Genomic DNA, 13348 nt, shown 5'->3' with positions numbered 1-13348 from the left:
TTATGAGATCCATACTGAAGTAAGTGGGGATGAAATGACTTTGGTCTAGCATTTGCTTTAAAATATTTTCTTTTTTTTTTTAAGATTTTTTTTTGATGTGGACCATTTTTAAAGTCTTTATTGAATTTATTACAATATTGCTTCTGTTTTATGTTTTGGTTTTTTGGCCGCAAGTCATGTGGGATCTTAGCTCCCTGACGAGGGATCGAACCTGCACCCCCTGCATTGGAAGGTGAAGTCTTAACCACTGGACCGCCAGGGAAGTCCCTTTTTTTTTTTTTTTTCTCTTTTTAAAAAAAAAATTTTAGTTTTTAAAAGTGCAGGAAAGTGAAGCAAGTATGGGATTCGATAATGATTTAACTTGGTTAATGAGTATTCTACATTATTCATTATACATTATATAATGTTATACATATTCATTATACAATTTTTTCTGCTTCTTTGTATTGGAAATTTTCTTAATATAAAATTTAAAAATATAAAGAAAATGACAATAATTTACAGAGAGAAGTAAAATAAGTTACCTGGATGTTCAAGTTACCTTCACCAGGAATACAACATGGAAAGCTAATTTGATTTAAGACTGCTGGGTACACCTGTAGTCCTAGCAAGGGGCGTTAGCTGGAGGATCCAAGCCAATGGCTCCATGCTCTGGGGTCATTTCCACCAAGGAGAGTCACCCACTGGGGGGGCCTGGCAGGACTCCCATCCCTCAGACTTGCTTGAAAAGATATTGGCTTTCTCTGAGCTGCCCTAGGCCAGATAGAAGCTCAGTCTTCTGGCATGTAGGATTCTATCTGTGTCTAAATCCAGAACATCACCTCACTACTATATTGCTATAATTTCTGTTATTTTTGTAACGTGACAATGTGTACCACAAAAGACGATTGCCCTGTTAACCATATAAGATGACTGAACCATCCTTTCTGTTTTCCATATCTTCCTCCAAAAACAATTCTGTTTACTAAATTACAACTCCAGTATGGTCCCATCTCCCTAAGAATACAACCAGAGCATCTTTGAGTGCCCCCGAACTCTCTGCTTACTCATTCACAGCTTCCTACTTTACTCCAACAGACAACTGATCCTCTCCTTTGTGTTTAACTTTTTAGAGGATGGCTTAGTCTCTCATTTCAAGTCTTGAGGGCACCTCACGGTTATTCCCTCCCATCCCAGCCATGTCTCCGATGGAGCTGTCCATTATCCATCACAGTTAAAGCCTGATCAGCCCAAGACCAGCAGGAACAAGCCTGTAGTCTGACAAAATCAGCCTCATAGCAAGGGGGTGCACTACAGAGCTGTGACGTGCTGCCCTCCACAAAGGACCTCTAGCAGCTGTATTCTGTTTTCTTTTCACTGTAACATTATTTTTCTTTTCTTTTTTAATTGAATGAAAGATTCTTTAAATTCTATAGTGCTTTACAATTTTCAAAAGTTTCACACGTGATTTCATAGAATCCCATAATAATCTCTTTTTCCTATTCCCTACCCTTATGTTGTCCCTCCCCCCCTTCCCTCTCCCCATTGGTAACCACTAGTTTGTTCTCTATATCTGTGAGTTAGCAGCTGTATTCTTATGGGATGTTTAGATTAATTACAGAATGAACTTTCCTCACATGTCTACAGATGAATTAGCACCAGAGAGATCATTTTTACAGAATGACAGCTCGCTTCAAGAGCACAGAGTGAGGGCTCCAGAGGCCTCTGGGTCTGAGCTCTCCCGTGTGACCCCTGTACCCTGGGACTGTGATGGTCACTCAGGCAATGACATTGACCCGTCTGTGGCCAGGAGCTCCTGTCTCCCCTTCTGTTCTTCTGTCCCAAGGTAAGTTCCAGGGATTGTCTCAAGACTTAGACATCTGATGTCTACATCCATCCCATTCCCCATCCCCATGTCAGGCACTTAAACCCTGTTCCAGGCTGAGGGGGTGGGTGCCTCTATTGCTGCCACCAGTGGCAGCAGGGATCTATTTCTCCTGCTTCCAGCTTCTGGTTTTGCTCTAAGACCTCATATTCTTGGGATACATGACAGACCCCGCTAACTCAACTGCTGGTTCAGCTCCTGTTCCTGCTGGCAGCTCCCTTCCATCAGATGTCTTAGGGGCTGAAACCTGAGAAGCGAAGGGCAAGGTGAGGATTCCTGGCCTTGCAGCCTGACCTGTCTGCCCAACTCTCTGCCTTGTTTGCCCTTCACCAGCTCCAGGAATGACAGAGGTGGCTAAAGAGGCGCTAATGCTACCCCCATGGTTTACAGTGCATTTTCAAAGGCATGATTTAATTTGATCCTCTTTCAGATCTGTGAGATAGTTATTCCTATTTAAAGAGATAAGAAGTTAGGGCACCATGAGGTTAAGTAATGTGTTTACAGTCACAGAGTGAATTGGCAGCAGGACCATGATGTGAAGTGAGGTATTCTGTCTCCTGGGGGAGCTTATCTGTATCTAAATCCAATTTATTACTAAACCACTATATTTCTATAATTAAAATATTATTTGTAGCAACCAAGTTGTATTACCATAGAAGATGACTCATTATCAGTAGCAGGCTGAGATTGTTCCAATAGCCAAATGCCATATTTCATTTTCATCCATGTGGTGAATGTACTATTTTTTCCTAATTTTTCATCACGAGGAGTCAATAGATAATATATATAGTTGATAAATCAAGAAAAAGAGGTATAAATATATTACATACAGTTTCAGTGGTAATCAACAGTAGAACTTAAGTCAGAAACTACTAATAAAACCTTTGAGTAATGGGCGTGGGAGTGGTGGGGTTGGTGGGGATGGGTGGTGGGAGATTTTTGTTTCTCATTTTAGGAACTTCTGTACAGTCTGAGTTTTTAGAACATGTGCGAGTATTACTTTTTTTTTTTTTTAATAGATCTTTATTGGAGTATAATTGCTTCACAATACTGTGTGTAGTTTCTGTTGTACAACAAAGTGAATCAGCCATATGCATACATATGTCCCCATATCCCCTCCCTGTTGGACTGGAAGAATCAATATTGTGAAAATGACTATACTACCCAAAGCAATCTACAGATTCAATGCAATCCCTATCAAACTACCAATGGCATTCTTCACAGAATTAGAACAAAAAATTTTACGATTCGTATGGAAACACAAAAGACCCCGAATAGCCAAAGCAATCTTGAGAAAGAAAAATGGAGCTGGAGGAATCAGGCTCCCTGACTTCAAACTATACCACAAAGCTACAGTAATCAATACAGTATGGTACTGGCACAAAAACAGAAATATAGATCAATGGTACAGGATAGAATGCCCAGAGATAAACCCACGCACATATGGGCGCGTAATTTACGACAAAGGAGGCAAGAACATGCAATGGAGAAAAGACAGCCTCTTCAATAAGTGGTGCTGGGAAAACTGGACAGCTACATGTAAAAGAATGAAATTAGAACACTCCCTAACACCATACACGAATAGATTAAAGACTTAATACTTTAAGTATTAAGTATAAAGACTTATAAGTATTAAGTATAAAGACTTTAAAATATAAAGACTTTATTAATACTTAATGCTCCAAATGGATTAAAGACTTAACAGTAAGTATTACTTTTAAATAAAAAATTTAAAAATAGGAAAAAAATGAAATAAAATAAAAAGTATCCCATCAGTGAGGGATTGTTTAGTCATACGTAATACTAGGCAGCCAGTAGAAAAACCGAGGTCCATCTATACAAATTTTAAATAAGAAAAACAAACTGCAGAATGGTGTGGTTAGGATAATATCATTTATTTCGAATATTGTGTGTGTGCATATGCATGTGAGTGTACCTGCACACCAAGCTGGGAGGATGTATATCAAAGTGATAGCCAAGTATAGGGATACATGGCAAAGTGGGGAGGAGAGAAAAGACTTTTTAAATATTCTACACTTTTATATACCGTTTTTAAAAATTTTTTTATTTTATATTGGAGTATAGTTGATTTACAATGTTGTTATACTGTTTGTTTTTTCAAGGAGCATGCATTGAATATGAATGTATGGAATATTCTGCAGGTTCAAAGCTAAAGTGATTCTGAGTGTGTCCTTTTTCTTTTTTGCTATGGAAGAGCCAAGCGTCACGGTACTGTGTTAGATATGAGGGTCAGGATATTACACTGACCTTTAGGGAGGAAATTCACTGGTTCTCTGCTCCTTAGTATTGTTGCCAAAGGGAAGTTTGTGAATTGAATCACTCCACTGTCATGCCTTAATGTCACCACAGAGGTAACCAAAAGTCTGATTCGTGTTTCTTTTTATATAGTTCTATTTCCTTCCTCTGCTCGGTTTTGAGCAAATGTCACCAAGAGTGTGTGGGATTTAAATCTCCAAGTCTAGTATCTGATGATCATGGCAAGGTATCTGTCTCACACTTTGGAGTTCTGGACTTGGGGGTCTTGAGTAACCTCAATTCTAACCTTGTTAGAATCCTTTGGCAATTCAGTTATTTTTGTATTTTATTTTATTGTGGAAAGGACACTTAACATGAGATTTACCCTCTTAACAAATTTTTAAGTATTCAATATATCATCGTTGACTATAGGTACGATAGTTGTATAGCCTATCTCTAGAACTTATTCATCTTTTAAATTTTATTTTTTCCTTCCAGTTTTATTGAGATAAAATTGACATAAACATTGTATAAATTTAAGGTATACAGCATGATGATTTGACTCACATACATCATGAAATGATTACCACAATAAGTTTACTGACTATTCATCATCTCATATAGTTTAAAGAAATAGAAAAATAAGTTTTTCCTTGTGATGAGAACTCTTAGGATTTACTGTCTTAACAACTTTCATATATAACATATAGCAGTGTTAATTATATTTATCATGTTGTACATTTCATCCCTAGTACTTATTTATCTTATAACTGGAAGTTTGTACCTTCTGACTGCCTTCATCCAGTTCCCCCTCCTCCCGCCCCCACCTCTGGGAACCACAAATCTGTTCTCTTTTTTCATGAGTTTGTTTTTGAAGTATAGTTGACCTACAACATTATGTTAGTTCCTGTTATACAATGTAATGATTGTATATTGCTATACATTTCAAAATTATCACTACAATAAGTCTAGTTACCATCTGTCACCATACAAAGATATTACATAAATATTGACCGTATTCCCCACACTGTACATTTCATACCGTGATTCATTTATTTTGCATCTAGAAGTTTGTACCTCTTAATCTTCCTCACCTATTTCTATCCTCCACCCACCCCCTCCCCTCTGGCAACCACCCTTTTGTTCTCTGTATCTATAACTCTGTTTCTGTTTTACCATGTTTGTTCATTTGTTTTGTTTTTTAGATTCCACATATAAGTGAAATCATACAGTATTTGTCTTTCTCCTGTCTGACTTATTTCACTTAGCATAATACCCTCTAGGTCCATCCACATTGTTGCAAATGGCAAGATTTCATTCTTTTTTATGGCTGAGTAGTATTCCACTGCATGGTTCGAGCTGAATCCCTGCCTGGCTAGCTGCTTGGCCTGAGGCATCCCAGTACTGGTGCCAACAGGCTGGTGGGTGGGTCCAGTCCTGGTGCTAACAAGCTAGAGGGAGGACTCCAGAGTGGCACTTGCTAGCACCAATGTCCTTCTGGTAGATGATTCCCCAAAATGGATGCTGCCAGTGTCTGTGTCCCCAGGGTGAGCTCCAGTTGCCTCCTGCTTCTCCAGGAGGCTCTCCCAGATCAGTAGGTGGGTCTGACCCAGGCTCGTTTTAAATTACTTCTTCTGTCCTGAGACCCAGCGTGTGTGAGATTTTGTGTGCGCCTGTTAAGAGTGGACTCTGTTTCCCACAGCCCTCTGGGTCTCCCGAAAGTAAGCCCCACTGCCCTTCAAAGTCAAACGTTTTGGCGACTCATCTTCCTGGTGTAGAACCCCTGGGCTGGGGAGCCTGATATGGGACTCAGACCTCGTGTTCCTTGGGGAGAGCCTCTGCAATTGTAATTATTTGTGGGTCACCCACCCCCGGGGTATGAGTCCTGGCTACACCACGTCTCTGCCCCTCCTACCCTCTCACTGTGGTTCCTTCTTTATATCTTTAGTTGTAGGAGATTATTTCTGCTAGCCTCCAGGTCTTTCTCATCAATAGTTTCTCTGTAAGTAGTTGTAATTTTGGTGTGCCCATGAGAGGAGGTTGGCTCAGGGTTTTCCTACTCTACCATCCTGGCCACACTCCCTCATTTTTCTTTTAAATAAAAGAGGTTATATTTATGAGCACTTTAAGACAACTTGGGAAATATGCAGTAAAAGAGAATAAATCCTTCAAATTACAAAGATTTTGCTAAATTGCAAACTGCCAATCCATCTAAATTTGGCATATCCAATCTACTTAAGTAGTAATTTTTGTTTAAGTAGTAATTTTTCTAACAAAATTCAGTTGGGGAACCAGTGATATATTTATGCCTTCGACAAAGATAACAAGTATGGTATTGCTGTGGTTGAGAAAAGAGAATATAAATCCTGGCTATCTTATTGTTCTGGCTCATCAAAACTCAAAGAACATGTGAGGTTCTGTCATGTCCAGTGAGGTTAAGCAAATGTAATAGGGTTACATACTGTGTTGTTACATGTTTTTATCATATAAATGGTCTGGTTGTTCCTCTTCTTCTCCATTAGGACAATATATAGGGAATAATAAATTTTAACAGGAATCCTTATATGCAGGCAGTTTAGAATCTCTGAGCAATTTTTATGTCCAAGTACAGAGCCATTTACATAGCTTATATTGTGCTTTGTGTCCACACTTGCGGTCCATATGCCGTCCTATCTGTGCTTCCCATTTGTCCAGGCATTTTAGTTCCAGGCCAGACTCTGGCAACATCACGGGTTGAAATTGTTCTAGGTCTCCTGTGGATTTTTGCTTGACCATGAGTAGGAGGCTGGCCTTTAAATCCCCATGTTGTCATGATGCCTTGAAAACCTTTACCAATATCGTTTTTTTTTATTATTATTATTTTTTATTTTTTAATTTATTTATTTATGGCTGTGCTGGGTCCTCGCCTCCGCGCGAGGGCCCTCTTCCGCCGCGGCAAGTGGGGGCCACTCCCCATCGCGGTGCGCGGGCCTCTCACCACCGCGGCCTCTCCTGTTGCGGAGCACAGGCTCCAGACGCGCAGGCCCAGCAATTGTGGCCCACGGGCCCAGCCGCCCCGCCGCATGCGGGATCTTTCCAGACCAGGGCCCGAACCCGTGTCCCCTCCACCGGCAGGCAGACTCTCAACCACTGCGCCACCAGGGAAGCCCACCAATATCGTTTTTGTTGTGACATTCATATACTGTCTGGGAGAAAATGAACAGCATATCGAGGAGTGCCTGGTTTAATGACAGCGCTGTCGCAAGAAAGGTTTTAACTTTCCATACTGGCAGCAGTCCAAGTTCTCAGTACATTTCCAATAGAGATGCGGAGTTATAGCCATGTGTTACAGTTTTTCCTCCTACAGTTAGGGCTGCCATTTTCCCATTATGGTTTTCCTTTGGAGTATATTTTAGGATGTGACAGTCTTGTATCTGAAGTAATGTGAGCATATGCTTTTGAACATCCTTGGTCCATAAAGGCATCATGCCCAGCTTCAGTGTGATAAGGCCAACTTTAGAGAAACCTGGTTCCCAAGGATATAAAGGCCATGGTTCATCTTTCAGAGGACGCAGTTTACTTACTAATTGGGCTTTATTTTTATCAGAGATCAACTGCTTAACGAATGGGACATTTTCTTTGCAAAGGTGCTTGTCCTAGCAAGTACAGCTCTTGCTGTGGAGACTTCTAAGCAGAAGCCAGATGTTTCTTCTCCTCCCCAAGCCCTGAGCAAGCAGCCAGGCTGTCTGTGCCTCAGGCCAGTACCTGGGCATTGGTTTGTGTCAGCAGCCTCCAGCCAGGCATTCTGTGGCTGGGAAGGGGTCCTCCTGAGACACTTCTGGGCGCCCTACCACTCTGTTTTCAGGGCTTCCCTGCTGTGAGTCAGATATCCGGGAGCCATTCACCCAACAATCTGTGAATTAGAACTTACACCTCTTGCTTAACTGAAACTTTCTGCCTGTTGTAACTCCCCATTTCCCTCACCCCCAACCCCTCACCACTCCACTCTTTGATTATATGAATTTTACTATTTTAGATACCTGATATCAGTGGAATCATGCAGTATTTGTCTTTCTATGACTGGCTTATTTCACTTAGCACAATGTCCTCAAGATTCATGTATCTTATTGCATATTGCAGGATTTCTTTCTTTTTAAAGGTGGAACAGTATTCTGTTGAATGTGTATATCACATTTTCTTTATCCATTTATCTGTCATTGGACATTTGTTTCCACATCTTTGCTATTGTGAATAGTGCTGCAATGAACATAGAAGTGCTAATATCTTTGAGATCCTGATTTCAATTCTCTTAGATAAATACCCAGAAGTAGGATTGCTGGATCATATGGTAGTTCTGTTTTGAATTTTTTGAGGAAACTTCATACCGTTTTCTATAGCAGTTGTACAATTGTGCATTCCTACCAACAGTGTGCCAGAGTTCTAATTTCTTCTAGTTTATCCAGTTGGTGTATAATTGTTCATAGTAGTCTTTTATGATCCTTTTAATTTCCATGGCATCAGTTGTATGTCTTTTCTTCCATTTATGATTTTATTTATTCGAATCTTTTCTTTTTACCTTACTCAGTCTAACTAAGTAAGGTAAAGAAGCCCGCGCACCGCAACAAAGAGTAGCCCCCGCTCACCGCAACTAGAGAAAGCCCACACACAGCAACAAAGACACAAAGCAGCCAAAAAAAAAAAAAAAAAAAAAGTGATAACTAAGAAAATAGGGCTGTTAGTGTTAGTATAGAATAGAGATAGTGTGTTCTCTAAGGTCAGACAGCCAAGTCTTACACCATTCACTACAATTGATATGATCATTATAATAATTTATATAGTCACTATGTGCTTAGACATTGGAAACCCAAAGATAAAAGAGACAGACTTACTTCTTTTAACCATGGCATGTACAATCACGTATTTACCTGGGTGACCATGGGCAAGCTGCTAACCTCTGTGAGCTTTAGTTACTCCATTTGTAAAATAAAGACAATATTACTGTTATATTCCTTCTAGGGTTCTGGTGGAGCCTAAATGAGATTAACCATGTAACACAGTGCCTGTTGTATACTAAGTGCTCAATAAATATCAGTTTGTCTTTTCTAAAAGGTTTACTAACCATTCTTGGTAGCAACATCCAATTGCTGATTCCTTTAATTTTTGGTACAGTTTTAACTCTGTCTAGTTTTGGATCTCTAACTTTTCGCTTATTCCTGGTTTTTTATCATGCCCATGTAGTTTTCTTCTTAGAGTCCCTTGAAGGCTGCACCATTTTTTTCTTCCTTTCAATGCTCATGTATATTGGCATCTTTTTACTAACTTGCTTATTTAAGTGTGTATTTATCCAAGCATTTTATTTTTTCCAACTTAGATTATATTCTTGCTCTTGAGTTATTCAAATACATACTTAGTTTAGAATACCTACTAGTTTCTGGAAAATTTGCCAGAATTATTCATGATATTTGGGGAAACCCTCTAGATATAGAAGGAAACCAATTCCCTCTCTGCTCTTTTTTTTTTTTTTCAGGTGCATTTGATTTTGTAGATGAGTCTGGAAGCATTAGTTGCAAAGGTATGCATTTGCCTCTCTGGTTACATGAGAGAATAGAAATGTACAAAGAAGCTAAAGTAAGCTTGTGCTGTTCTGAGGGAGAGCTTTCATGCAATCTGCAGATACTAGGTTCCATTAGAAAGTCAGTATCCCCTCTCTACCCCACTGCTGCCAATAACTAAAGCTGCTGAAGAAGAGTGAGTTTGTGGTGTGTCTCCCCACCTTTTCTACCTTTCTTTACTTTGAACTCTCAGTGTCCTCTGAGAGTTTCCTGTCCTTTCTTTTGTTTTCTCAAACAAAGCCTTCCTTGGGCAGAATTGTCAAATGAACTCCCCTGTCAGCATTCCCTTTGCTGCCTACTCCTCTTCCTTTACTCCTCTGTGCAGGCCTCTCCCCTCTTCTTGCCCAGCCCCCAATCCTCAGTCAGGGTTCAACCAGAGAAACAGAACCAGTAGGAGATATATTTAGAAATTTACTGCCTGGAATTGGCTTACATGATTGTGGTGGCTGGCAAGGCACACTGGTAGGGTAGGCCATCAGGAAGGGCAGACTGGGACTCCTGGGCATCAGCTGAAGCTGTTATCCACAGAGGAATTTCTTCTTCAGAGAAACCTCAGTTCTGCTCTTAAAACCTTTTAACTGATTGAAACAGGCCCACCAGATTATCTTCCTTAAAGAATCTTCCTTAAAGTCAACTGATGACAGATTTAATTCACATCTACAAAACACCTTCACTGTAACACCTAAGTTAGTGTTTGATTAAATAACTGGGGACTATGTCTAGCCAAGTTGGCATATAGAACTGACCACCACACCTCATTTCCTTTAAGATTTGGCTTTTACATACTGGCTTAATTGGTAACTAAAATGTTAATTGACGGAAGCTGAATACCTCTCAGGGATATTTTCATTTTATGAAGAAATCTTTATGAACCAAAGGAATGAAACAATAATAATAATAAAAAAAGCTAAGGTATGTGTGATTTGGGGTGGAGTAGGGATGGGAATGAAAACCACTGCCTATTCAAAAGACCAGGACTGCCCACAGGTAGAAGGGAAAACATTGCTACTCTAGAAGATTTGGGGCAAATAGTATTTAAAGAGAGAGAACTCTTAGTAGATGAAATATCTAGTTACTTGGAATCATTATTGACTGTGACAACCCTGAGTTGTTTCTTATGTCCGTGTGAATCCCATTGCAAGACCCAAGTGATGTTAAAGGAGTCCTTGCTGAAGGGGGAAAGGCCATCTTACTGAGAGAGAACTGGACCCCAGCCAGCAGAAGGCATCTAGTGTTAATGGTGGCTGAGGAGGAGGGTACACTGATTCTCTCTTCTCTTTCCCGCTCAGCAGCTATCTTGTTGCAGTCATGCCTACTTTTTTCTTTTCCCTTTTTCCCAGTCTGCTAGCATACTCCTGTGAGTGAAACGAAAGCTTTTTTTATTTTTTAATTTTTTATTTATTTTTGGCTGTATTGGGTCTTCGTTGCTGCGCGCGGGCTTTCTCTAGTTGCGGCGAGCGGGGGCTACTCTTCATTGTGGTGCATGGGCTTCTCATTGCAGTGGCTTCTCTTGTTGCGGAGCACGGGCTCTAGGCGCGTGGGCTTCAGTAGTTGCAGTGCACGGTCTCAGTAGTTGTGGCTCGTGGGCTCTAGAGCGCAGGCTCAGTAATTGTGGTTCATGGGCTTAGTTGCTCTCTGGCATGTGGGATCTTCCCAGACCAGGGATCGAACCTGTGTCCCCTGCATTGGCAGGTGGATTCTTAACCACTGTACCACCAGGGAAGTCCCCGAATGCTTTTTAATGTTATTTTTAAAGCAGGCATCCATTGATTCTGTGGCAAGACTGCTAGTCGCTTTCCAACATCCACTTTCCCCTTCTTCCCAATGTTTATCTGTGTACATGGTTGTTCTGGAAAGACTACCACTTGCGGCCTCTCAACAACTAAGTGTGGCATGTGGCAAAGTTCATTCAATGGGATTTGTGTGGAAGTATATACCTAATTTCAGGTCATGGCATGGAGAGGGTGTGTCCTCTCTCTCCAACCCTTCCTTTCCATCCTGCTGCCTGACATGTGGACATGGTGGGGTTCTCTGGGTCATACAGATGAGGCCAACACTCAAGTGATGACTGAGTTAACAAGCTGCAAGGAGTCTGTGTCCCTGTGTGTGAGAGAGAGACTTCTATCTTGTTTGAGCCACTGTTACCTTGGTCTTTGTTATAGCAGCTGAATATGTACCCTAACTAATATAAATCCTACCATAGGCAAAATACTGAGCTAGGCAATGAATGTCTAAAGATGAGTAAAACAACTTGACAGTGCAAGTCTATTTATTTATTTAATTTATTTATTTTTGGCTGCGTTGGGTCTTCGTTGCTGTGCGCGGGCTTTCTCTAGTTGTGGCGAGTGGGGGCTACTCTTCATTGTGGTGCACGGGCTTCCCATCGTGGTGGCTTCTCTTGTTGTGGAGCATGGGCTCTACGCGTGCAGGCTTCAGTAGTTGTGGCACGCGGGCTCAGTAGTTGTGGCTCGCAGGCTCTAGAACGCAGGCTCAGTAGTTGTGGCACACGGGCTTAGTTGCTCCACGGCATGTGGGATCTTCCTGGACCAGGGCTCAAACCTGTGTCCCCTGCATTGGCAGGCAGATTCTTAACCACTGTGCCACCAGGGAAGCCCGACAGTGCAAGTCTTGAGAAAGTTAACAACCTAGTGAGAGAGACAAATAAAATCTCAATAACTATAATAAAGGGTAGACTATGGTAACTGTCTGATTGGAGATATAAATAAAACCTGGTAGAAGAGATTAATTCTGGTTGTGGTATTAGGAAGGACTTCTTAAATAAGGTGACGTGCAACCTGGGATTTGGACAGTGAGTTGAATTCTGATAAATGGAAGAGGATAAATAGGGCATCTCAGGCAGAAGAAATAGTATGTGTAAAGGCAAAAAGACAAAAAATGCACACGTATATAGAAAATAACCAGCAGAAAAGGCAGAATGTCAGTGAATGCAGAGGAGGAATAGCCCAATTAGATAGGGACCAGATTGTGATGGCCCGTGAATGTTATATTAAGGAATTTAGTTTTGGATGTGTTGAATTTGAGGTGGGAATGGAAGGAATGTAGGTAGGTAGGTAGGTAGCAGGAAATTAGATTCTGAAACTCAGAAGTGAGGAGCTCAGAAGTGAGGTGAGAACTGGAGATGTAGATCTGGGTGTCATCCGTATCTAAGGGACAAAGTGAAATAGACAAGGAAGAAAGTGCAGAGTGAGAAGGGGGTGAGGAGGAAACGTAGGCCACGTCTTTTGAGGTGTGGGGAAGGGGAAGATGGCAGAGAAGGAGTCAGTGAAGGAAACCAGAGGGTGATCAGATAGGAAGGAAGAGACTCAAAGAAAGGAAGGTATGGTCATGGACATCAAGGAAGTCGTAAATGACCTCAGTTTACTCCCTTGTAGTGTCAAAATCATACTTTCATTATTAACCCATCGTTTCCTCAGCATTCCAGTCTTAGAAGCAGATCTCTTCAAGAATACAGTAGTTATCTAAATTCTTTTGGACTGCTTCAATACATCCTGCTTTTTTCTTGGCTTGTGAATCTGTAGGGTATGAGCAGAAACTAACCATAGTGGATGCTATGGTGTGCTGCCCGGATCCCTCCTTCAGGACAGAGGTGCTAATTCTCCTAGCTGTCGGGCATGTT

General features: G+C 41.0%; 1 pseudogene; it reads right to left on the bottom strand.

The window, feature by feature from the left end:
- Positions 1-6589: 6589 nt before the first annotated feature.
- Positions 6590-7919, bottom strand: LOC133084647 (large ribosomal subunit protein uL3m-like; annotated as a pseudogene).
- Between the last annotated feature and the right edge of the window lie 5429 nt (positions 7920-13348).

This window comes from Eubalaena glacialis, chromosome 2 (assembly GCF_028564815.1).
Source record: "Eubalaena glacialis isolate mEubGla1 chromosome 2, mEubGla1.1.hap2.+ XY, whole genome shotgun sequence".
Taxonomy (NCBI): domain Eukaryota; kingdom Metazoa; phylum Chordata; class Mammalia; order Artiodactyla; family Balaenidae; genus Eubalaena; species Eubalaena glacialis.
The sequence above is the reverse complement of the archived record's forward strand: the minus strand, read 5'-3'. Positions and strand labels throughout refer to the sequence as shown.